At 45.1% G+C, this 22762-nt stretch overlaps 1 long non-coding RNA gene across 1 annotated transcript; it reads right to left on the bottom strand.

The window, feature by feature from the left end:
* Window positions 1-6086: 6086 nt before the first annotated feature.
* LOC132652287 (uncharacterized) lies at window positions 6087-10558 on the bottom strand. The gene is made up of 3 exons (XR_009589771.1): window positions 10448-10558; window positions 6853-6944; window positions 6087-6374 (listed from the first exon to the last, which is right to left on the bottom strand). It is a non-coding gene; the product is annotated as an uncharacterized LOC132652287 (long non-coding RNA).
* Between the last annotated feature and the right edge of the window lie 12204 nt (window positions 10559-22762).

The following is a 22762-nucleotide window of genomic DNA, read 5'->3' on the forward strand; positions in this document are numbered from 1 at the left end:
TTCTTCTGGTTCCTACATTCTTTCCACCTCTTCTTCCATCATGTTTCCTGAGCTGTGGAAGGCTTGGTGTATATATGTCCTTTCTATGGCTGGACATTCAATAGCCATTTATCCTCAGTAGTTTGGCAAGTTCTAAGTGGCTGCTGTCATCAATGACCACATCAGCTTCGTATCTATCCATGGTCTGTGATCTGTCTACCCATCCATCTATCCTTATACCCATCTGCACCAAATAAAAAATCACTTATGCCCAGCAGCCACTTTGAATGCATTTGTATGCTGGTACAGATTCAGCACACCCGTCCATTCTACTCCTCATACTAGACTTCTTATCCTTTTGATCACAACCTCAAAAATAAGACACAGGGGACTGGAGAGCTAGCTCAGTGGTGAGAGCACTAGCTGCTCTTTTAGAGGACCCAGGTTCAATTTCCAGCACCCACATGACAGTTCACAACTGTCTGTAACTCCGTTCTAGAGGATCCAACACTGACACAGACATACATACAGGTAAAATACCAATATGAAATACAAATAAATTAAAAATTCAAAAAAGACAAAAGTTAGCTGCCCTCATGCTTGGAAGAAAAAGGATGCTGTCAACTCAAGCAATGTGGTGGTTATCACTAGTATTGGCCCCTTGGGCCCATGCTGGGGAAGGAGTGGGTTAAGAAGAAGCTGGGAAGCAGAGGTATGGAAGGAACATCCAGGGCAGGCAGCTTGCTCTTTGTGTGGCCTCTTAACCTTCCAGCCTGTCAGGGTGGTACTGCAGACTGTGTCACACATTATCCAGGTGCTTGGGACACCTCTGAGAAAACGCAATTCCTGCTCAGCTAAGGTCTCCAAGGAGGAACAAGGGAAGCAGAGACACTGCTTAGAGTAGACAGGAAGACATGCTCCACAGCTCTGAGCAAGACGGGGGACCTCAAACAGCAGAACTGCAATGGATCCACCGTCACAGGTCAGCCATGATGAGACTGTTGAATGCCAGCATGCCCCTGGGTGTTTGGGTCATGGCTTTCCTTGCTAGAGGGTGAATGAGTGGGAGGGATATGAAGGTGTTCATTCAGGTCGGGGCATGTTTACCCATCGGGGGCTCCAAGCTGAGCTGGAGGCTGGCTGGGATTCCAGGGTTGGCATGTAGGGGTGTCTCTCCCAGCATGTTTGGGACCCACCCACCCCTGGAACAGCAAATCTGTTCCCCAATCTGTCTCTGGCACATCTTTAGTCCCCCACCTCCACCAAATGGCAGGATGTCCTAGGAACGAAGGTCCTTGTCTAAATGACAAACACATCTGGAGCCAATGGTTGTGCCAACTTCCCCTCTGTTTTTACACCAGAATCCTGAGGGCAGAGAGAAGGGAAGAAACTGGGGGCCAGAAAGGATCTCAGGTCTGGACTCTGCTTTTCCCAAATTAGAGCTGAGGAATTCGGGATTTGGTGAGTCTGCAGTAAAGTCTCCGAGTTGCTAGGCAACACAGCTCTGCAGGCTGTGCTGCCTCTGGGCCCTTCTTCCTGCTGGTCAGAACTGGAAGGAGGAGTATCTTTACCCCCTTCTTTCAACTCCCACACAGCACCTCCCTCCCTTCCTCCTGTAAGACACCTTTGTGTGGGGTGAGAGTGTCTGAACACTGGCAGACCCATGGGATACCAGATACGGCAACCGTCAGTTCCATCCACAAAGCAACCATTTCAGTATCAGCCCACTTGAAGTGCCCACACAGAACTGGCCTCAGTGCTTGGCCTGGGGGATGGGCGGGCTTCAAGGTGAGGAAAACATAGACAGAGAGGAAGGCAGAGCCCAGAATGAGAAGACAGACACACTACACAATACAAATACACAGAGGCAAGTGACACGTACAGAGACTCAAAGCACATACACTGGCTGCTCATATATCTTCAGAAACACCCTGAGCAGGCTGTCACACTGTGACATCTGATGCTTCTTCCTGTTGGACTCTCTCACTGTCTCAGAGCACACCCTAAGGCTGGTGGAAAGCTCTTCTTCTGAACTAGGCGTCTGGACTTTGTCAGCAAGGTGAGCTGATGGGACTCTGAGCCTATGACTTTCTAGCTGAGCTTGGAGAAGGGACAGGTGCAGTCTGGGACCCCTGAGTGTGACTTCATGAATCTGATCTTTGGCAAAGTGATGTCTGGCATGCTTCCCACCATAGCCTGCTTAACTCGAGGGCCTGCCTGGGTGTCAGAGGTCAAGTTTTAGAAAACTACTTATGAGCTAACTTGGCTTATACTTCTTGGCTCTTCCAGTTCCAATTCTTCTGCCCGTTAGCCAGCTCCTGTTTGTAGCTGTTGAAAGAAAGGGTTGCAGACCTGGAAAGAAGAAGACTTCTAGAAAAGGCTGGGTTAGGGAGAGAGCCAAGACATGTAACTGCCCTGGGCTGGAGCCAGCAAGGGTTGTGGAGGCAAAGACTAGATGGTAAGGCAGATAGAAGAGATGGTTAGATCAGCGAGAGAATAAAACAAATTCCTATAAAACCCCTGTGGCCTAACACATATCCTTCTAGGGACCGACAGGTTTGGAGAGGATTGGTCCGAGAGATAGATAGATAGAGATAGAGAGAGAGAGAGAGGCTGTGTGTGTATGTGAGAGAGAGCTGAGGTGTCACGTGAATATCTATTTGCCAATACTTGTGGCTTCCCCTCCTGGGAGTGGGCCCTCTCTGAACATAACATCCCCGCTCAAGCCCACAGACAGACTCCATAATAAGAAGAGGTGGGAAAGCTGGAGGCTTGTGCCTTTGGCAGAGCTGATCTGGGGCTTCTGAGGTCAGGTTTTACCCATTTGAGTGGAGGGAGTGGGGGTAGCAGGAAATTCAGTTTTCTCTGCAAATATTTCAGCTTTTGCTGTAGTCGTATTTTTAGCAACCTGGTTGGCAGAGGAGGAGCCTGAGTACATTTTTAAAGGGGCCTGTGCCAGGCTGGAGGGCTCTTTCCACCCTTAACCCACATGTCAGGAAGGAGGGGGAGGGTAGGGCACATTCCATATGGGTTGCCTTCAAACTTGAAAATCAGGGTTGTTGGACTGTAGGTGACCATGGACTCATCCTTATCAGCACCAGCACCCTTACCATCCACAACATCGTCAAGAAGAGTAAATACTTCCTGAACTTGTGGTGTGAAACATGCTATAGGGACACAATACAGATTTGTATAATATGTAGTTCACCCTCCATGTCTATGGGTGGGAATATATGGACTAAACTAAGTATAGCCTGCAAATATGCAGGGAAAATAAGCTCATCTATACCGTTTAGATTTCCTTTCTTGTCATCATTCCATAATACAGTATAAGAATCATTTACATAGCATTTACATTGAATTAAGTATTATGCATAAGCAAGAGAGAGTTTAAAATATACAGAAGAATCTGCATAGGTTACATGAAAACATGTCATTTTAAGTGACTTTTAAATTATTTTAAAAAATTATGTGTGTATGTATATGCCTCTGTGTGGGTATGAGCAAATGAGTTCGGGTGCTCATGGAGACCAGAAGAGGGTGTCAGAGTTCCCTGCAGCTGGAGTCCCTGTCAACTGAGGGTCAGTCATCTGATGGCAGTGCTGGGAGCCAAACTTAGGTTCTCTGTAAAAGCAGTACATGCTCTTAATGGCTGAGGCATCTTTCCAGCCCTGAATATGTCATTTTGTATTAGAGACTCGAGTCTCTGGAAGTTTCCCAATGGATATTCAGGGACAGACTCAGAAAGAATCAACAATGAGTGAATGCTAAGCTAAATTGGAATAGTGTTACAAAGGGCTCCCATGAACATCATTCAGTGTGGCACTTTTTAGAACATATTGACATTTTAATGCCCTTTTCTGGGGCCAAGATAGGTGAAATGCCCTGTTATTTGTGTGGTACTAGGTCTCCAGTGTGATACAGAACTGGGAGACGGTATGTGGGTTTCCTCTAAAAGGCACCTTACAGGAGGGAGATGGCGCTGGTCATGCAATCATGAGGACCTGTTTGGATCCCTACCTCTCCAGTAAAAGCTGGGTGCTGGGGAGAAGAGATGGATAGTCACTTGAAGCTCGTTGTCAAGGTACCTCATCAGTTTAGTGAGAGACCCTGTCTCAAAAATGAGCTGGAGAGTCACTGAGGAAGTCACCTAAGGTTATAAAGTGTCTGCAAGAACACAACTGATACGTGGGTGGGCATACCTGTGTTTCTCCCCTCCCCCAGTCCCCAACCTCTCACACTGTATTGGCTGGGTATGGTAGGTTGTGTTTGATTAAAAAAATTAGTCCTGTTCACTTTTCTCTTCTTCCTTGTGCGTAAAACAAAAGCGATAAACCATAGGTGCTGAGCGAATGACACAGTAACTATTATGGGAGCTGGGAATTTGGATGATCAGAGAGACTTTCTGAATAAAGCTGGTCTGAAGCAAGGTTCATTTTCACGTAAGTAAAGAGGGGTGGCACGGGCAGAGGACATGAGAGACAGGCGCAAATATTGTGGGTCATGAAGTTCATCTCATGTCACTGAATTCATGCAACCTGTGCCCCTGGCCAGAGGAACCCCGAGGACTGGAGTCTTAAATTTCCTTCCTTAAACACACGGTTTTTTTAAATTTGAAGTTTAGTGTCTCATTGTCATCTGTGGTGACATGCCGAAGCATGTCTAGACCATGAGGAGCATTCCAAGCAATGCTCACTACCACAGTGCTCAGCCTCGTTGTTCTTCAGGGATCTCCCAGCCTCGCTCCTGCAGATATGTCAGGGGTCTGCTTCCTTTCCATCCACCCCTTCTTTTCTGAGTCTCAGTGTAGTCCAAAGTCATGGTTGTGCCCTAATCCTTGTTCCTGTATTGTCTCAAACATCTGCTTCTCCCACCTCATCCCTTCCTCCAGTTTGCTTCCTGCTTATCACACAAGTAAATGCTTCTGCCAGCTGACCAGTATGTACCTGCTGGTCCAACACATCTTCCTGGAACGTTGACCCACCACGAGCATTTCAATAACAAGGCAACAAGCATTTAATTTCATTTGAATAGCAAACTCCAGAACCAACCTAAAAATAACCTCGTCAGTCAGAGGTCCTGACACATGCATGTTCTGTTTTTTTTTTTTTTTTTTTTTTAAGACAGAATCTCATGTAGCTTTGCCTGGAATCAAACTTGCTATATATAGCCAAGGATCTTGAACTGCTTTTCCTCCTGCCTTCACCTTCCAAGTGCTGGGATTATAGGCATGTGTACCACCCCTGGTGTGTGTGTTTCTGTGGATAGAACCCAGGGATTTGTACTTGCTAGGAAAGCACCTTATCAACGGCTACATTCATAGCTGCATTTTAATTGGCTTCTACAGAAAGATGTAGTGAGTTATAGTTCTTATATTATTCCTTGGTCTGTTTAAGGACCTTTGCTCTGTATTTCACATAGCTTGATATCCCTGGTTCAAGCAGCATTGTGAGTCTATTTATGTAAATGAGGATTCTGGCTGCTCTGCTGTTGCCATCTTTCTTGGGGGAGCCAGGGAGCAACTCATCCAAGAAATGAAGATCCTCTGAAAATCACCCAGAATGAACATCTTCTGGCTTGTGTGCATATGGTCAGTTTTGTAGCCCTGTCTTCATCATGGTGATGCCCCCTAAAATCTTTGAGTGGTCGTTCTGATCATATGCTTTGGTCTATGATCAGCTAGAATTTATTGCCTTGTATTAATATTTTAAAGATGTCTTTTGATTTTACTTATACAAAAGCTAGTCAGGTAGTAATGAACTACACTGAATCCATCATTCATAATCAGTAATTTTCAACTCATCACCAAACTTTTAATTTAAATTTCATAATTTTCTCATTATTATTTTATTTATAAATACCCAAGTATGTATCTCTGAAATATACAGCATCCTTAGCGCTAATTTTTTTAAACTTGTGATCATTATACTGTGAGTTCTGTAGGGAAAGACGTGAAATTTTAAGGACCCATTGTAACATGGTAACATTTCCTGAAAGAGTGGCACTTAAGTATACAACTGCAGACACCAACAACTGTGTGTGGGTTGAGTTAATTTTATTGTGGTAATCATTTTATAATGTAGTTGTCTTAGTTAGGGTTACTATTGCTGTAATGAAACATCATAGCCAAAAACAAGTTGGAGAGGAAAGGATTTATTTGGCTTACACTTCCACACCATAGTCTATCACTGAAGGAAGTCAGGGCAGGATTTCAAACAGGGTAGAAACCTGGAGGCAGGAGCTGATGCAGAGGCCATGGAGGGTTGCTGCTTACTGGCTTGCTTAGCCTGTTTTCTTGTAGAACCCAGGACCACCAGCCCAGGGGTGGCCCCAAGGACAATGAACTGGGTCATCCCATATTAATCACTAATGAAGAAAATGTCCCATAGGCTTGCCTACAGGGAAAACATTAAATGTAAAACAATAAGGAAAAATTAGCACCTTGTATAAAGATATAGTATACACTCAATAAATATTTTCTAGTAATTTAATAAATAAAGGGTGAAATTAACAAAAGCATCTCAAGAGGAAGCAAGGTTTGGAGAAAAGTGCCCATTGCAGTAATCAGACATGACCTTACTGGAAGTGGACATAGTTCTGTTAGAGGCCCAGTACCTCTTCAACAAGAACACTTGCTGCCCTTACAGAGGACCAAATTCAGTTCCCGGTACCCACATGACAGCTCACAGCCACTTGTAACTCCAGTTCTAAGGAATCTCTCTGGTTTCTGATGACACTGCACACGTATATTACATATATATGCACGCAGGCAAAACACTCATGCACATAAATAAAATACATTAACAAAAAGAACTAAGAAGGCAAGTCTTTCTGAAGGAGACAGACTTTGATGGCTCTGCGGTCTTGTCTTACTTTTCCATGCTGAAGAGCTGAGAAATGGAGATACGTTCCTCATATGTTTTCTTTGAGGTTGCTTCATGGGAGCAGAGAGAGCATGCCAGGGCCTGAAAGCCAGGGAGAAGCTATGTTTGTACCCTTGACTTGGTTTAATGTTATTATTTGTTTTGGTTTTAACATTTCCCTTCTTTGGCTTGGTTAAGCGTTTTGACATCATCTCACCTATGCACAGAGATGTTCATGGTAGAACTATATTCTAGGTACTGGGCAAGGGAGGCCAAGAGGAGACAGCCAGTTTGGTAGCAGTGAGCCTAAGCAGGTCCCACAAGAGAAACTTGCCTCAGAGTTTGAAGTCTTAGCACACTGTCTCATTCAGAGAGTCTTTCTCTAGTGATAATCTCAGAAAGCTTTATTTTAATTAGTTAATTAGTTGATTAATTAGGAAAAGAAAAAGCTTATTTCATCTCGTGGCTTACTGTCCACCGTCAAGGGAAGTCAGGGCAGAAGCTCATGGCAGGAGTCTGCTTGCAGGAACTGAGGTAGTACCAAGGAGGAATGCTGCTCGTTGTCTTGCTCACCGTGGCTTGCTCAGATTGCTGTTTTACAGAACCCTGGACTACTTGCCTGAGGGTGGCACCACCCGTAGTGGGCTTGGTTCTCCTACATGAATAATAGTTAATCAAGAACATTCCCCAGAGACATGCCACAGTCCAGCCTGCTGCACTTCCTCAGTTGAGGTTTCATCTTCCCAGGCAAGCTCTAGTCTGCATCAAGTTGAGAAAGCCTAAGCAGTACCATAGCTTCTGTCTACTACAACAAGCCAGCATCCTGGTAGGTGAATAAAGACTAAGTGTGACCCCTGATTATGAGGAATTAAAGTTTAACACCCACCAATGTCTTTAAGCCTGCATAAATCATCTTCTGTTGAGATGTCACCGGCGTTTCTCTCAGAAAATTTGTTTGTATAGAGCTTGTTTCCCTTGGACTTCAGGAGAAAGGAGACACTGACAGAAGCCTCCTCAGCTGCTATGCAGTGTGGCCATGATAAAGGTGAACAATTAGCACTCACTCACTGTAGCTTCCTTATGGGCGCTACGCAGAATGAAAGGCACTCCCTTGGGATGGGATCATGGTAGGAATTTGGTTATTTGGACCAATGTATTTCCATATGCAAAAATAATGCTTTTATCCAGATAACACGCCCTTCTTGCACAGCCTTGGGAGTTTGCTTCCTTGGTTTCTCTTTTGTGTAAGTTTTGGTGAGACTGTTAATATTTAACTTTTGTTATTCATCAGTTTGCGTGGAACATCGAAGGGGATGCATTGATGTTTGGGTTGATGTATTTGTGGTATTTTTGCTTTGCCTTCCCTGGGTTGTGTGTTGGAGTGGAGTGAGTGGGAGGAGAGCTGAACATGACTTGTTTCTGGATGGGGTTGCTAGCGGGAATGTTCCTGCTGCTGAGAGAGAAGACATGCTAGGCAAACCACGTTTCCTTCTGACCCTGAGGCATCAAGAAATTTCACTAGCATCTCAACAGTCCTGTAGTCCCTGTACAGATTGTGTATACACAGTCTTCTATAGTACATGCTCTCAAAAGAAAAGATGTCAAGTTTGGACCTTAGAGGAGACACAGCCCATCCTGTTCCACTAGGTAGAAGAGTGTAGCCCTGATCCATTACAATATGCTAAGCAGGTGTCAGGTCATGACAATGCACCTACTGTTTTGACAAGATGGTGTCCACATGTGCAGGTTACTTCTAGGGATTCTCTGATGACAGTCTCTGAAAACCCTAGGGACATTTAGCCAATCAGAAAGGCGTTCATGCAGCCTTGCTCTCTTTTAAAAAAATTAATTAAAATAATTTATTCACTTTACATCCCTATCCTAGCTCCCTCTCTCGTTTCCTTTTGGTCCCAACCCCCCTCCCTCTTTCCCCCTAACCCCTTCCTGTAGTCCTCAGAAAGTGGAAGCCCTCCTCCCCCACCAACTGACCCAAGTTATCAAGCCTCAACAGGACTGCCTGTATTTTCTTCCTCTGTGGCCTGGCGAGGTCACCCTCCCAGTGGGAAATGATCAAAGAGCAAAGCAACAGAGTCCATGTCAGAGACAGCCCCTGCTTTTCTTATGAGGGGATTCCACATGGAGATTGAGCCACCTATTGGCTACATCTGAGCAGGGTGCCTAGGTTTTTTCCACGTATGTTCCTTGGTTGGTGCATCAGTCTCCACAGATCCCCCTGGGCCCAGATTTGTTGGCTCTATTGGTCTTCTTGTGGAGTTCCAGTCCCCTCTGGGTCTTTCCACCCCTCCAACTTTTCCATAAGATTCCCTGCTCTGCCCAAAGTGTGGCTGTGAGTCTTGGCATCTGTTCTGATCCCCTGCTGGATGGAGACTCAGATGTCCCTCAACTGGAGAGTGGATAAAGAAACTGTGGTACATCTACACAATGGAATACTATCCAGCTAATAAAAACAAGGGCATCATAAAAATTTCAGGCAAATGGATGGATCTGGAAAATGTCATCCTGAGTGAGGTAACTTAGACCCAGAAAGACACATATGGTATAAAATATAGTAACGTATAAGTGAATATTAGCCATATTATACAGGAAAACCATACTACAGTCCTAAAGAAGCTAAGTAACAAGGAAGACCCTAAAGAGGATGCTTAATTCTCATTCAGAGGGGCAAACAGAATAGACGCCAGAAGCAGTTGAGGAGGGAACAGATGTTCCCTGAAAGCCTTCTGCTCCTAATTGGTTGGCTTAGTTTTATTTTACTTTGTTGAAGGAACCATTACAGAATCTGAGGTGACCACTCCTAGGTTCTGCAGTCGTACTGGAAGCCTTGTCTCCTAGTGTCTCATTATTTCTACAGCCGAAGTAACCTCTCCCAGATGTTCTATCTGGGGCACAAGCTTGCTACGCTCAGAATGACTAGCAATTAAGGAGGTGTCCTTTAAGAGAAGGATGAGGACTAAATGGCTTTGAACATTTTATCTCTGTGGTCTGTCTGCCACATTTTAAAATAGAAATAAGGGCTTTTAAGGTTAGCTATGGAAAAAGAGAGATTAAAGGCAGAGGGACGTTCATATAGAGCGCCTTGTTTATTTAACCTCTGCGGCAACTCAGGCAATGAGAATACTTGGCAATCCATACACAGCCATCAATATAGCTATCCCAGTGTTTGGAAGGGGCAATTAAATACCCCAATCACAAAGACTCCCTACCCATTTTTCATGAAATGTCAGCTTGTTTCCCTTGGAACGGCTATTACCTTTAGGTAAAACTTGTACCCGTGAGCCGAGACCTCTGAGACACGGGGAAGGGGTGGTTCTTTTTGTTTCCTTATTGTTCATTATTATTATTGTCACCGTGATTATCATATCATAAGCCAGCGAGCACACATGCATGTGCACACGGGCTTCTGAGTTTGTCTTGAAGCATAGATTCTGTAAGAGTGGAAGGCCTCAAAACACTTTCTTCGGAGAATTTCCTGTGCCAAATATTTATTATGAGCATTTATTATATTTCATCTGTTTTATACTGAGTTGATTCACGCTATGTCCATTAAGACTCCTTTGGAAGGAAGAGATAGAAAACCATCTTACCTTAGCATAAGCATTGATTCAACAGAAAGGCCAAGGTTGAGTTTCAGCAGCAATTCAGCCACCATGAGGTAAACTGACCCTTTTTATTACACACTCCCACCACGAAGTATGGTGCCACCAGTAGCCTAAAGCAAAAGGACCAAACAAACATAAGCTGGAGCCTCTGAAACTATGAGCTATAAACTCTTCTTCCTAATAATTGGCTGTTTCAGGTGTTCTGTCATAGTAGTGAAAAGCTGACTAACAAAATGGGTAAATGGCCATAAAAGAGTGCTCAGAGACCAAATTTTCACACACACACACACACACACACACACACACACACACACACACACACACACACAGACACACAGACTCAGAGAGAAAGAGAGACATGGAGAAAAGAAAAAGAAACCCACAGAGATAGAGAGAAAAGTCTTTTAAAATGATTTTTCAATTTTTAAAATGTTATGTGTATGAGTATTTTGCTTGCATGTATGTAGGTGCACCATGTGCATGCCTGGTGAAGAACAGGGTGTTGGATCCCCTAGAACTCTGGGCTTCCATATAGGTGGCCATGTGGGTTTTGAGAAGCAAACCCAGGTCCTCTGGAAGAGCAGCAAATGCTCTTAAGCACTGAGCCATTTCTCCAGCCCTAAGAAATGGACTTTGTTTTGTTTTGTTTTCAAGACAAAGTTTCTTTGTGCAGTTCTGGCTGTCCTGGAATTTGCTTTCTAGACCAGGCTTCCCTTGAGCTCAGAGATCCTCTGCCTTTGCCTCCTGAGAGCTCGGATTAAAGCCATGTGCCCAGAGGGGAAAAGGGACTTTTCTTTTATGACACATGTGAATGGGTCAGAGAACTACGGAGTACATTCCCTCCTTCTACGATGAGGTTAGTAATCAGGATCTAATTCAGATCTAAACCAGGGATCTAATTCAGGACAGTTCACCAGGTGTGGTCATAATCACTTTTACCTGCTGAGCCATCACACCAACGTGGTGTCTTCTACTTTTGAGGGATTGGCATGCCAGGAGCCTTCTTTGCTACACTGTGTGGAAGACCATGAAGGAATAACTAGCACAGCCGTGCACAATTGCATCTGTAATTTCTTCTCTGTGACTCTTGGCTTTCTTTTGCTATCAGTGCCTATCCTGGGCCTCTAGCTATTGGCCATTTTGAACTTAAGCTGTTATAAACTTGGGATCCAAGAGGAAATATAATCCTTCAATCCTAATTTCATCAATAATAATTTAAAATTCTTGGAGAGGTCTCTCTGGCCTAGATGGGACCCTTGCCCTTGCCTGCATCAGTTCTTGTGGTAAGGGAGAGGAAATGTTATAACTGACCTAGTCCATTTGGTCAGAGGGATTGTATTACCTGCAGTGTCCTTCAGAACCTTTTGCTTGGAGTTGGAGGGAGAGCAGTGCCCCACAGTGGAAAGATGTGCTAGACAGTGATTAAAGAATGCCTGCTCATCTTAGGGCATCAGGCCATCATGTCATGTTTAAGACAATCCAGTGAAGCAAATATATTCATAGGGAAGGACCTCAAGGGGAAACAACGGCTAAGTAGCCGGAGCAAGGGCATACAGGTGATGTACGCTCCCTTTAATTCCAGCCACTACACTATTTGGTCATCTCTACTACCTTGATGAATTTCTCCTCAATCTGTACATTATAGTCTCAGAAATCCATTTGCCCATCAGGAAACCATCTTCAAACCCTTGCTCCCCTCTAGAAGAGGCCACTTTGGCATCAAAGGCACTTTGAAGTGTGTGCTTCCTTCTGGAGTAACTAGCTTAAACAAAACCAGGCATGTATTGGATGCTTAGCTGGGATGGGATGACTGGACCCAGGGCCTGGAATGATGTTGGGCCTTTTATTTTTCTCCCCAGCTTTCAGCAAGTGTTCCTTCAGAGGCTTTCTGCTGGCTCTACCCTCAGATAGGTATGGCGTAAGAAAGATGGTTGCTGACACTCTAAACCTTTAGGGGAAAAGAGATAATCTTTCTATATAGCCATAAAAGGACATTTTTTTGAAAAGGCTCTGAGTACTCCTTGGACATTTGCCCATTGGTTTAGTCAGCTTTCCATTACTATGACAAAGTACCTGAAAAAAAAAATCAGTTGTAAGGAGTAAAAGGTTTTTAGCAGCTTGTAGCTTTGTAGGTCCTGGTCCATGTTTGCTTGGCCCTGTTGCTTTTGTGATGGGGCAGTACACTGTGGTGGGAGCGTGTGATAGAGAAGCCTGTTCACCTCGTGGGGGCATGAAAACAGAGAGGAAAGGGTCAGAATGGTAAAATCCCCTTCAAGAGGGTGACTCTCAAGACCTGACTTCCTCACGCTAGGAAGAAACTACTGCTCTCTCAAAAGTGACTCTGGCTCAAGATCAAGCCTTGATAAATAAACACTGATAAATACTCTAGGACCAACTGGAGTCAGGGAGATGGTGGCCCACCCCAGAAAGGGTTAAAACCACTTTCCACCAGTTTTTAGCAAGGTGAAATCACTAGAATACAGGGCTGTGTCCATACCTTTGCTTCTCAGTGTCCCCTGGCACTTGTAACACTGCTTGCTCATTGCACCCCCTGCCCTTCCCCATGGAGGCTGTCAGTGCCTGCAGAACCAGAATTTGGCCTTTCATTTTGACACCCCAGCAGCTAGCATAGTGCCTGACATATGGTAGAAGTTCGATAAATATTTATTGAGTGAATGTTATATACTGCCATGTTTGATATAGTTTACAATTCTATGGGTGTAAAAAAAAAAAAAAAAGAAAAGAAAAGAAAAAGCATTCTCCAAAGGTCTAATCTAGCGTGTACAACAATAATGAAAACCTGGAACTCAAAAGCTGCTGTATAATTTATCAGTAAATTATAAGTACTTTGCCAAAAAAAATTTTATGTGTGCACCTCATTCCAAATCAGACATCATGAAAATTTATGTGCCACATGTTAGAAGCCTTGTACTCAGCTGGGTGCAGAGGAGGTGAGGGAGGCTGAAGGAATGAGGGTGGAGGTGCAGCTGTGTGGACTCTGATATTGTGGGGAGGCACGAGAGCCATGCGATTAGTGAACCTCTCCAGGACCATGTGCAAAAAGCTTCTCTGTTTGAGCTCTGCCGCTCCCTGGGGGGAGTCTAGGGTCTCTTTAGGTTCCCAGGAGGAACTTGGGGACATATTTAAGGCAGGGTTACAGGAGCGACAAGGAGAAGAGCTGGAAAAAAAAATGACACGTGGAAAGGTTAAAGACTTTGGATGACTCAGGTTGCAGAAGAGAAGGCTGAGAGGAAACTGAATCATTTTCTTCAAGACAAAGAAGGGCTTTGGTTGGGGGATGATGGCCAGCTGTCCTCCGTTGCCTCTGCACGCAGAGCAAGGGGAACTGGGCTTAGACCGGAGGCAGGGCTAAGATTAGAGAGCAGGAAGAACTTGGCAGTGAAGGATGTTGTATAACCTACTTTTGAGACAACTCGAGGACTGAAGAGACTCCCACACTCCTGGTCTGGGCTCAGTGGACCAGCACACAGGGCTGATCTGGCTGTCTGTCTGCAGACGGAGGAGGTGGTCCTGTGGTCGCCTCTCTTCGTGTCCTCGATTTCCCGTTGGAAGTTAAGTTCCCAAATTTTGGAGCTGGCAAGGCAGCACCTCCCCCACCCACCACGCACTGCACCAGTGTTCCTGGGCTGGGTAATAATGCCTGTCATTTCCTCTCCCGGGGGAGTGGGGCTGCAACCGCCCTGACAGCCCCGAGGGATTGAAGGCAACTAAAAATAGTGCATTAAATATAATCTGTTGAGGGGCACATTTGCATTGCTTTTCTTTTTTCCCCCACTTATCTCTTCATCCTTACTGGTGTGCCAGGCCTGGGTCTAGCTCTGGGCATTGAGACTCAGGTTCTGGGTACCAGCTGTTCTCACTTAGTGGTAGAAGGATTGGCACTCTGCGAGATCTGGGGGAGTAATCCATCAAAAGTACAGTTGAGGGTCCTCAGGGCTGCTCCTTTCCCTGGGCCTCTGGGTCCTTTGGAACCCTCCCATGCAGGAAGAGGAGTTGGAAGTGGGGGAGGCAGTGTTGACAAGGAGAGCCAGCCAGGGCTTTGTTCTCCCATCAGCCACTTCCGTCTGCTACACAATCTCTCTGAGGTTAAATATTAATTAAGAGCAGAATGACAGTGAGAACTGAACAGTGTCACTTTCTGTCCCAACATAAATGCTAATTTCCTTACAGGTATAAAGTAACTGTGGGGTGGGATTGGCAGCCCAGAGAGACTAGCTGGAGAAGGGAAGGAAGCAGGAGATGCCAGTGGTGGGGGTCATCATCAGAACTACTAAGAGGGCCATGAGACAGGGAAGGTCTGGGTGCTGGCATTTGAGAGGATGTCTGGGCTTGGCTGATTGCAGAGGACACAGTTCTCGTGAAGGCCTAGGCTATCGCCATTCTAACAACCGTGATCTGAGAAGTCAAGATCACTGGCTCCTGTCACTTCTACAAGACAGGGTTCTTTACACAATGCTCTTATGATTAAAGAAAATAATTATAACATACACCAACTACCTGAGGCAGGAGGATTATATAGGTTCAAGGCCACCTTGGTTAGCTTTGTAAAATTCTGCTTTTTTAGCCAACAAGAACCCCTAGGTTTATGCCCAATATAGCAAACCCCGAAAACAAAACAGAATAATTAACAAAGCAACATGAATGTAACAAACTACATAAATGGCCAATATTTGAAACCAAGTTTTCTCTTGCAGTAGGTCAGAGACCTCAGTGTACCCTGCAGAGTGCCGTGACTAAGAGACTATCTTGGCAGAGTCTGGAGAACATTCTTGTAACCCGTGTGTTCTGGAGTATGGTGAGGCGCTGAACCTAAACTTTATGCATCGCTTTGATGGTTTATCAGACTCTGGAAACTGCTTGCAAAACTGCTCCTGTGCACATAGACAGGCATGGGGAGACACAGTTTTGAGTTTCTAGCAGCTGGTAGATACCCAGTGTCAATCTCAGTAGGTGATACTTATCTGTAGAGTCACACTATGTGAAGATGACTGTCACGCCCCTCACTAAACGTCTGCAGTCTAGGCAGGAAGAGAAAAAAGAGGGGTCAGAGAGGCAGGTAAGCAGGTTCACGAATTTCCCTAGAAATTCACTTCCAAAGGACTGTGTGCAGAAACCTGCCTTACGAGGTACTGGGAAATATAATCTTTTAGCTGACTACATATAGCTTCACATAAAACCAGTGTTTTTGTTAATGAAGAGCAAAGTGGAGCAAATGGTAGAGGATCAGGAGTTTTCTTCTCTGCTCGGTCTCAGAAAAGATAACCTCGGATTCTGGAGATAGATGGTAGGAAGGTTCCAAGTCCAAATTCCCAGGCAAAGCTGATGGAAAGGAGGCACCTAACCTTGAAATGGCCGCTTCGGTATGAGTAACATCAGCTTCCCCTGAGCTCACAATTGGGCTTCTGAAGCTGGTTGTTCTGAGTGAAGCTGGCTAGTCTTTCACTGGGGCTGTTATTTAAAAGGATTCTTGTCTTGCTCAGCTGTGAGCGCTGGTAACCACAGCCCCAACCTAGCAGTTCAGATGTGTCTACTGGTCTAATAGTGGTATAAGTAATATGGGGAATAATCAACTACTTTTAAAAAATTAGATCTAGGGCCTACACTACAGGAGGGAACTCATGCTTATTTACTTTAAATCTCTTCTAAAGTCTGTGGCTCAACTGAAGAATGGATGCAGAAATTGTGGTACATCTACACAATGGACTATTACTCAGCAATGAAAAATAAGGAAATCATGAAATTTGCAGGTAAATGGTGGGACCTGGAAAGAATCATCCTGAGTGAGGTATCTCAGAAGCAGAAAGACACACACAGTATATATTCACTCATATAGACATATAACATAGGATAAACCTACTAAAATCTGTACATCTAAAGAAACTAATCAAGAGAGAGGACCCTGACTAAAATGCTCAATCCCCATCCTGAAAGGCAAAGAGGATGGACATCAGAAGAAGAAGAAAACAGGAAACACCTAGGAACCTGCTACAGAGGGCCTCTGAAAGGCTCTGCCCTTCAGACTATCAAAGCAGACGCTGAGACTTATGGACAACTGTTGGGCAGAGTGCATGGAATTTTATGTAAGAAGTGGAAAATAGTAAGATCTGGAGGGGACAGGAACCCCACAAGGAGAGCAACAGAACCAGAAAATTTGAACACAGGGGTCTTCCCAAAGACTCATACTCCAACCAAGTACCATGCATGGAGATAACCTAGAACCCCTGCACAGATGTACCCCATGGCAGTTCAGTGTCCAAGTGGGTTACATAGTAACGGGAAGCGGAACTGCCTCTGACATAATCTGATTGGCCTGCTCTTTGATCACCTCCCTCTGAGTGGGGAGCAGCCTTACCAGGCCACAGAAGATGACAATGCAGCCACTCCTGATGAGATCTGATAGACTAAGATCTGAAGGAAGGAGAGGAGGACCTCCCCCTCAGTGGACTTGGGGAGGGGCAGGTATGAAGAAAGGGTAGCTTCTCTGCCTTGGCTAGAGAAGCTTCTGATTGAAGTAAGCAATGGTTAATATAAAGACTCATAACTGATTGAAGCCCTTAGAGTAAGTGACTGTTGAGTGTTCATTCCTAAATATGTATCTATATAATTCTAAATCCTAAGGCTCAGGAAACATCTTGAGGGGAATGGAGAGAATGTAAGAGCTAGAAGACGTGGAGGAGTGATGAAAAACACTGTCCTCTGGACATGACATGGCCATTGCACCCATGAACTCGCAGCAGCTATGATTTATTACCTGTGCAAGATTTGCACAAGATGGAACCCGTCAACATTTATCATGGATATGAGAAGGGCTCATGCTGCTCTATCTCCAGCTGAGGAGCCTTTAATGGATTCTGAGGTCTGTCTGACTGCAGTGGACATCTGTAATGAACTCTCAATCCTTCTCCATGGGTCTGCTCTAAGAAACTATATTTTATCACTCTTCTCTGTCCTCTCTACCCTGACCCTTTCCTTGCAGCCTCCTTGCAACTCTCCTATTGTCTTGTATCTTCATTACCATATTCATCACGTTGTTTAAAATCTCTTCCCCAGCAAGGCTATAGCTCTCTAGTGATAGAGAGGTTTCATGGCATACACTTTTTAGTGGGGCTCAGTTTGTGCTCGGTGGGGATGAACAAATTTATTGAAATTATTCTTTTCTCACATAATATATTCTGATTACAGTTTCTCATCCTTCTAGCCCTCCCAGTTCCTCCCCACCTCTCTTCCCATCCAGATCCATTTCTTTTCTACCTCTCATTAGAAAAGAAAAGGCTTTTAAGAGATAATATTAAAGTATAACACAATAAAGCATAATAAGTTAAAACAAAAACTATCACATCGAAGTTTAAGGGGTATTAAAGAACACCTACTATTAGCAAGACACTACAAAAGCAAAAAAGGAGCTATCATTAAAGATGACTTAGACATCAGCTTCTAGAAACACAGAGATGAAGACTCAGTTCTTGGTCTCACAAAAAGGCAGTAGTATAAGAGATCAGGATTTCTAGGACAGAAAAGGTAGTCCTCAAAGGCAACACAGTTTCTGTGATGGCTTACAGGAAAAGTTACACATATATCTGAGAGACTTGGTAGATAGTAAATCAAAACTGTCCATCTTTCTCTCTGGCACATGTTTGGACATCAGGTGTTTGGAATCTTAAAGTGTTTCTATTTGGCTGAGTTTTTTAACAAGCAGAAACTATTGCTGTGTGTGTTAGGTAGAGTTCAAGTTTTGACTTCTGCTTTTCCTGGAAGAAAATGGTACTATCATGTTCCTACGGGGCTGAAAGGTGCTGGAAGGTATCAGAGCTGGTCTGTGGTGCCGATAGGGGAGAAGCTGGCTGGATTGCGGTCTGGAGTGGCAATTGCTTTGGTCTGTGTATTTGGGGGGAGCTTGGGAAGGAGGGCTTCCATTAGGTTCTCCCCTCACCCTTCCTTTTTCTGTCTCTCTTAAAATACCCTGTGTTCTTGCAGCAGTATGGCTGCTAATCTAAAATAAAAACAGCAGGAAATGTAAATGGTCAGGTTCTCCTAGCAACAGGAGCCAGCCCACGCAGGGCGTGTGGAGCAGAGCAAAACTGTCCTGAGGCTGACGAGGGTGGCTAGGGTGAGGAGCACGGCTCCTCTTCCAGCTGGCCTCCTCTAACTTCCGGGAGGGACTGGTTAGCGGGCAGCCACCTGCGGGGCGGAACCCCCCCCCCCCCCCCGTAAGTTGGATTGGCAGAGGACCAAATGTAGAGAGAAGGTGCAGGGCGAACAACAGGGGTCAGAGAGCAATACCCCGGTGTGACACCCCTCCCTAGTGAAGTGGCTGGAGCTGCATCTCTCAGAGAAGTTTCTGAAAGAGAGCTGCTAACTCAGTAAGCGGCTAGATGGCTGCTGTGAAGGGCCTTGGGTTGGTGTGCATGCTTACATGGTCCATTGCAACCAACCCATGGAGCTTTGTCCTTCCAAAGTTATGGAAAGAAAGAAGATGTAAAATAGTTCAGTTTCCTAAGTAAGAAAGGAAACTGACTGCAAAGACTCTCTAAGACATCTGATTTAACCCCCTGCTGTGAACGAAGAAACTAAGGTCAAGAGAGGTAAGTGAATTTCCCAGGACACAGAAGTAATTAGTAGCGGAGGAGGAATTGGAAAACAGGGTTCCAGGCTGAGACATTTCATCTTAAGTAGAAGCTGCTGACATCCCTCCTCTGCTCACAGCTTGATAATTAGGAGCCATGATAACCTTACTGGGCCCCTGTTGGGGGTAGGGGGGGGAGTCCAGTCATCTTAGGCACGTAGAGAAAGGCTGAAGGCATTTGAGAGACAAACTGTGGTGGGCACAAGTCGGTGACATGTAAAAGTGAGAATGTGAAGGTGAAAAAGGCATTAGCTGGGAGTAGAGACAAGAGCACCCGTGACGGTTTTTGGCATGCCTTGGGTGTGTGTGCGGGGGTCTGTCCTGGAGAAAGAGGAAAAAGAACACTTCTTTGTCCAGGAAACTGGAGAAGGTGACTGGGACTTGCTCAAGAGGACTGACCCAAATGTTAATGAACTTGAGAGAGAACCCTGGAAAAGATTCTGGCTCCTTGGTTCCCAGAGAGGTCCGTGTACCCTAGATGGTGTGGATGCCTATTACATAAGCAACTCCTTCATTACTCACACCCTGGCTTGCTGCTGCAACACTCCTACAGCATCTCACCTAGAAAACACCAGGGAGAAGGGAGTTTAGTTCCAGCTGAATACTGAAGATTTGATACACGCTTGCTCCTACAGGTCTGCGGTGCTGATGGTTCCAGGGGTTGTGGGCAGGGTAGAGAAAGCAAATTCGTCAGGAGAGCTGCTGTACTAAGAGCTTGATTTCAGAGACACTGGCTTACATCTGATCTCTCTGTGCATAGCTACGTGCTCCACTTCACCATGGACATCCCCACAGTACCTAAGACAATCTTCAGTGCTTCTTTTTCTATGCTGCCTCAGCCTTCCTGGCCATAGCCCCAAATGGATGACTAGAAGGAACATGGACTTTTAGTGTCTGTAGCTTGACTCACATTTTAGGTTATCAACTATGTGACCTTAGACAACTTTCCTAGCTTCTGAGTGCTGGCTTCTTCAACTGTAAAAATGGGAGCAATGATGTCTGCTTCAAAGATCTATACAAAAACTTAGTGTAGTCAGACACACAATAGGCACTCAATAACTATTGCTTTCTATGCTTCTTACTTACGGGTGCAGTTGCTCAGGGACCAGGTGGGAGATTCAACTGCTATTGCCAAGACCCCTAGGGAATGCTATTTTACAGGTAGCTCAAGAGAGAGCTGTGATGCCAATTTTTCACACACACACACACACACAAATGGCTTTGTTTTTCTAAATGATGGAATCAGCTTTGATGATTGATCTGGGAATGCTATTTCTCTGTCTTGTTTTTCATCATTATATCCCCAGTACAGCAAGCATACCATGAACATTTGCTGCAGTCTTTTACTTGCAAAAAGATATATCAAATTATAGATAGCCACCTGACAAAAGAATATCTAAATCAGTGAGTGGATGTTTGGGCTACAAGGCTAGGTCTAGGAAGACAGCCTATCAAGCTTAACTGTACTCTGGACAGCTCCTTCACTCAATCATGTCGGCAGGCTACAAGCATTCGAGTAAGTAGATTTTGAAGAGGTTGGAGTGTGTGTGTGTGTGTGTGTGTGTGTGTGTGTGTGTGTGTATTTTCCAGCAGCACAGAGGAAGGACACATTTCACTGAAGTCTCTTCCAAGGAATTTGTTCTTTTCTCTTAGTTACAGCTTCACCCTCCCTCCACCTCTGTCTCTCCCTTTTGTGCACAGAGCTGTGAGTCTGAATTTTGATCCTGCCGTTTTAACTCTAGCTCCTATTACTGCACACAGTGCTGCTTGTTTGCTGTTTCCTTGTTGCTGGAGCGGTAAAAATCAATGTCTCGTTGACGAGATGGTGACTCCTTTAAAGGAGCTCAGCACTGGACCTCTGGAAAACCCAGAGTCAACTTACCAATTGGCTCAGCATGGAAGGTCCCTAGAGAATCACAGCCCACGCCTCCTGGGAATTGCGCACCCACTGAGCTCACCGCATCTCTTGACGTCTCAAAAGCACCAGAGTTCAGATTTCTTTCTCTTTACCTCCTGCACAAACACATTCCACTCATGCAGCAGGGATTAGACTTTCAGACTTCCAGAGTGAGTAATAGGTATTTGACTTTTATTTTTTCTTTCTGAAATAAAGGTCCTGGCTCTCAGGAAGGAAGCTGCCTGACAGCATTATCTGTGAAACTGGTGGAAAGTAAGAAAATCGTATTTCTCTTCATGGGTGGGAAATCAGGTCAGGCTCTGCCAAGGTATAGAAAACTCCCTCGGGCTGTAGAGAGCATGTTCTGGTTTCTGCCCAGAAAAAAACTATAGAGGAAAACTGTGACTGCCTACTACTGAGTATCGGGGGGGAAAGCAGAGATATTTTTAACATACGGAATATCAGTGAACAGAATGCTAAGGAACTAGGAAACTTATTCCAATAAATACGAAGCATATGCTCTGCTCAAAGCAAACCCAGCTTTTGCTATATACAAATTTCACAAAGAAAAAATATGTCGGAAATTGCATTATCTGATGGAAACTGGGCTACTATACCATTGACTACAGGAGACCTGGAAGATGGAGTGGGAAGAGCGGCTAGTGGGTCAGGGTGTAGGATCCTCAGCTATCTTGTCTTGTGGGTTCCGGCTGGTTTTGGGCTCTCTGGCATGGAAGACACTCACTCCAACACCCCCATCTATGATGACAGGAGACTCCAACAGCCATCAGAGCATCATCGCTAGCTCCTCTATTCTCAATTTTCAGTCATGCAAAATGCCTGTCTTGGTGGCAGAGATTCCTAGGTTTAGAAAAACAAAACATGGCACTTTGGATTTCATGTGACTTGTTCTTCCTCTTGCAACTAAGGAAGGCAATTTGTATTCATCTCATTAGCGGGGCTCTAGTAATTGGGGGATATTAATTTTATTGCTAAACCTGACAAATATTTTACTCTCTCCTGTAGAGGGTAATTGCACCCCCAACAGCCTCTCCTTTGTGCTTCCAGATGGAAAGGATGTGTGTTTGCCATTTTCATTAATACAATTAGTACCTCAGCATCCCATCTGCCCCCTTCCTAGCTGCACACTTCCTGGGTCCTGGCAGAGGAAGAGTAGGAGGAGGGAGAGGAGGAGGCCAGCCTGCCTTGAACTTAGGTGCTGGGGAGGCTGTGCCCAGGGGTTGGCAGAGAGCTGCTGAGAAATGCTGTGGAGAGCCAGCTAGTACAGAGCCTGGAGGCTGCCAAGCTCTAAACCACAATAACACCACCGCCACCACCACTGACAACTGTGTGGTTACGGAGCAACAAATCATTATGCTGCCTAGAACTCCCCGGGGCGTCATCATGGTCCCAGAAGGGCGTGCACACACATGTGGGTGCCTCTGTCACTCTGGCTCTGGGACTGCCTGACTGATGGTGCTCCTGCTGAGGCTGCCCCTGCTCTTGCTCTGCACTCTTTTCTGTCTACGCAGCAGCTTTGTCAGGAGGGCCATGGAACAGCTTCAGAAAAAGTGTGGTTGCTTGGTCTCTCTTCCTTGGGAAATGATATAAACATCATGTTCTTGTTTTCCAGGCCTCTCTACATTGCACCCAGTTCAAACTCCTTCCTGCTTTCTTTCCCACTCCAAAGGCCGCTAACTGTTCTGAAGTTGACTGTGTTCTTTGCCCCTTAGCCACTACAAGATCAGCTGGTCAGAAT

Source organism: Meriones unguiculatus, chromosome 1 (genome assembly GCF_030254825.1).
Source record: "Meriones unguiculatus strain TT.TT164.6M chromosome 1, Bangor_MerUng_6.1, whole genome shotgun sequence".
Classification (NCBI taxonomy): domain Eukaryota; kingdom Metazoa; phylum Chordata; class Mammalia; order Rodentia; family Muridae; genus Meriones; species Meriones unguiculatus.